At 47.3% G+C, this 3,877-nt stretch overlaps 1 pseudogene; it reads right to left on the reverse strand.

Annotated features, from left to right (window-relative positions):
* Positions 1 to 22: 22 nt before the first annotated feature.
* Positions 23 to 1,215, reverse strand: LOC101664639 (annotated as a pseudogene).
* Positions 1,216 to 3,877: the final 2,662 nt, after the last annotated feature.

Raw genomic sequence — 3,877 nt, forward strand, 5'->3', positions numbered from 1 at the left:
GCTGGCGTGTTGAGGGGCAGCCTCACAACACCTCCATTGAGTAGGCGTGGTTAGAGATGGAGAGGGAATCGCTGGCTGCCGGCCTAGCCTGACCCCTTGCGGTATACAGTACTTCCCTTGGCAGGCGAGGCTGTTGGCCAGGCTCGCTCCATGGACTCCTCCTGGGCCGCCTTCAGGTTCTCCTTCTTGCCACCCCAGGCCTTCAGCGCAGATGCCTGCAGGGTTCACCTGCTGGAGAAGGTCAGGGCCCATGGTTTCAGCAGGCACTTGTTGGTGACATTGAGGTTGATGGATGCCTCCTCCTGGCTCTGGCCTCCAGACAGGAAGGTGAGCCCAGTAACAGCAGGGGGCAAGGTGCGGTGACGGCTGCCATGGCAACCTCCTGGTGGAAACAATCCTGTGTGCAGGCATGGCCAGGGGTGACCATATTGGGCTTCAGCAAGGTGCCTTCCAGGTAGACGTGGTGGTCACTCAGGGCCTTGTAGACGGCAACCAGAACCTTCTCGGTGACATACTGGCAGAGCTTCAGGGGAGGATCTTGGGCTCCACAATGGGCACGATGCCATTCTGCTGGCAGAGGCTGGCATAATGGGCCAGCACGTTGGCATTTTCCTTGATGGTGAGGCATAAAGGGTTATGTTCGCCAATCTGCAGCACACAGAACCACTTGGCAAAGTCAGCGCCATCTTTCTGGTCCTGGGCACAGCGCTCAGACAGTCCATCCAGCCCTTGGGTGGTGGTCTAGCCGTTTGTTCTGGCCTGGGGCACCACACCCTTGTCGACCTTGATGCCCATGATCCCGCCCTTGCATTTGATAACTTGGGGGAAAGGGCGCCCGTCCTCCGCCTTCTGGTAGTCTCAGGAAGAGGATGGCGCCCCCAATGCAGGGGTTCACCCGGTGGTCAGCGGTCAGCTGCAGCTGGCCGTGCAAGCGGCGGTTCTCTTTGCTGTTCTCGGTCCCAATGTACTGCAGCCGCTTGGCAATGCTTCCGGTGAACTCATCTGCAGCCAGGATGCCCTTGCCGGGAGCCACAGGGTGATGGGCAATGTCCGACAGCTCCTTCTGCTCTGGGTGAGCGCTGGGTATGGGTAGGGCAGGCTGGCAAGTTCCTTCCTGGAGGCTGAAGGAGCGGCAGCTGGTCTGATGAGCAGCCAGCAAGCGCCTTTAGTTATTTCTTGTGGGAAAAGTTGACCCATAACTCGACGGCATCGCATCTCGACACTCCCTCTGGGGCGGATTAGCGTCGAGGTCCAGGGCTCTACTTGTGTTGGTGGATTCTCAGTGAATGTGCTCAGACCTCTGCGATGTATGGCCTTGTTGACTTTTGCGGCGCATGCTCAAACTGTGGGTCCTTTACTGCCGATATTCCAAGATTTGAATCCTTTATTGTCTGTATCCCTTTCCACAACCTTCTAATGAGTGTATGGCTTTTTGCTAAGAATACCTTTTATCTGTGGCATGCCTAGCTATTCTTTGCTGATTGGGCTTCTACGGGGCAACTCCCCTTTCCCTGTCAAGAATAGCTCCATGGCAGAGGGTTAGTTTTGTGGTAGCTGTTGTTTTGTAGTTGGTTTTGGTATGGCGTTCTTAATACAGTTGGCTTGTTTGAGCCCATGGTTGCAACCATTGAGTCAATCGACCTCGTGGAGGGTTTGCCTAATTTCTCCTGATCCTCTGCCAAACGTAATGGCCTTGTCTGGTGGACGAACAAAATATGAGCTAGAAGTTGAGAATCAGGAGACATGGAAATAATTAAGGTTTAGGGAAGTAACGTATAAAAATTAGACCAAGAGGTGCAAGAATCATCATGGCCCGGGAATTCAGGGGTTTCTAATTCACTCCCTGGTGAGTGTGCTGTTTTTCAGAAAGGAAATGGGAGTGTAAACAGGAAATGGAACTTCCTCGCAGGGGCCCTGGTTATTCCAGGGATGTACAGCATATACAGGGTTTGGGCTGAGGATTTATTTAGACAGTCATTTTCAAAGATAGGCTTTATTTTCAAATAGGGCCTCCCTTGAAAATGAGAACTATTAAGAATTTTTGCCAATATGTCAGGGATAACGTTTTAACAGGATGTTAACAGATACTTGTTAGAGGAATTTTTTTTTAATTAAGAAGGAAACTGTTATTTTAAAATAGATTGTCTTCTAAGTTCTACTTAGCTTGCACAATATATCACAATTCTCAACTATTCCCTTTCCTTGATTAAGTTGTTTAGGGAGTGTATGTGTGTGTGTGTGTGTGTGTGTGTGTGTGTGTGTGTGTGTGTGTGAGAGAGAGAGAGAGAGAGAGAGAGAGAGAGAGAATATTGTTATGGTAAATTCAATATCAAGAATAATATTTTGAACTCATGTATGAGCAAGTAAACCCACAGCCACTGCGACTGAGGAAGTTCTGAAAGCAACCCTATAGGACAGGGTAGAACTGCCCTTTTTGGGGGGTTTCTAAGTCTATAAAACTTTGTGGGACCAGAAAGGCTCAGACACATCTACAGGAGGATAAAATAATCCAAACTCACTTTTTCCAAGTCAGTTTTGATTCATAGGGTCTTTGAAGAGGCCATCAATCTTTCTGGAAGCTGACTCAAACCTTGGTCCCTTGGAGCGGCTATTGGGTTTGAACTGCTAACCTTGTGGTTGGTAATCTGATATTTAGACCAGTGCACCACCAGGGCTCCTTAAAACAACATAAGGCATTTTAGTTATAAGCTTAGATGCTATGGTAGTTAGATTATTTTACGTCAACTTGGTCAGGTATGAAAGTGTAGGGGTGGAGTCTAACCTGGCAGTCAGGTCACAGCCTGATGGAGCTTTCTTGCGGGTGTGAACTTCTCCAAAACAGGACCGTGGGAAACGTGTCCTTTTTCACCCTTCATTTTCCTGGGAAACGTGTCCTTTTTCACCCTTCATTTTCCTGTTTGCTAGTTACCAGGAGAGCTGCCAGAGCCTTGGCATGTTTCCAGCAGCTTCACTCTGGATTCACAGAACTGCACCCATCATCCTGTGATTCTTCCTGCATTCTGCGTCATTGCAGAAGGACATATGGACTACTATTGAATTTATGGACTTAAGTTGAACTGACATGCTTTCTTGATATATAATCACTTATTGATATTAAGCTCTTTCTTAAACATGTATGAGTCTCACTGGATTTGTTTCTCTAGTCAAACTGGCCTAACAGATACTTTAAGAAAATCAGTCCCTCTGTACCTTTATGAATTTGGACAGAGAACAGGTTTACTTAATTTTTCATGGTAGGTAATATTTTTTAGAGTGTTTTATTAGGGGCTCATACAACTCTTATCACAATCCATGCATACATCAATTGTGTAAAGCACATTTGTACATTCATTGCCCTCATTGTTCTCAAAACGTTTGTTCTCTACTTAAGCTGGCATCAGGTCCTCATTTTTTCTCCTCCCTCCCCACTCCCCACTCCCTCACAAGCCCTTGATAATTTATAAATTATTATTTTGTCATATCTTGACCTGTCCGATGTCTCCCTTCACCCACTTTTCTATCTCCTCCCACTTTTCTTCTCCTCCAGGGAGGAGGTCACATGTAGATCCTTGTCATCGGTTCTCTCTTTCCAACCCACTCTCCCTCTATGCTCCCAGTATCGCCACCCACACCTCTGGTCCTGAAGGGATCATCCGCCCTGGATTCCCTGTGTTTCCAGTTTCTATCTGTACCAGTGTACATCCTCTGGTCCAGCCAGACTTGCAAGGTTGTAGGTAATATTTTTAATTTGTTTCACACTCACAAGGTGAAGGAGGAAAAAACAAAACTGCCTTGGAACCTTTCATTTAGAGAGGAACAAGTTACAGGATTGTTACTTCGACCAGGACCTAAATAATAAGAAATTAAAAAAAAAAAA

This window comes from Echinops telfairi, unplaced genomic scaffold (genome assembly GCF_000313985.2).
Source record: "Echinops telfairi isolate 266 unplaced genomic scaffold, ASM31398v2 ScPeMD7_31;HRSCAF=116, whole genome shotgun sequence".
NCBI lineage: Eukaryota > Metazoa > Chordata > Mammalia > Afrosoricida > Tenrecidae > Echinops > Echinops telfairi.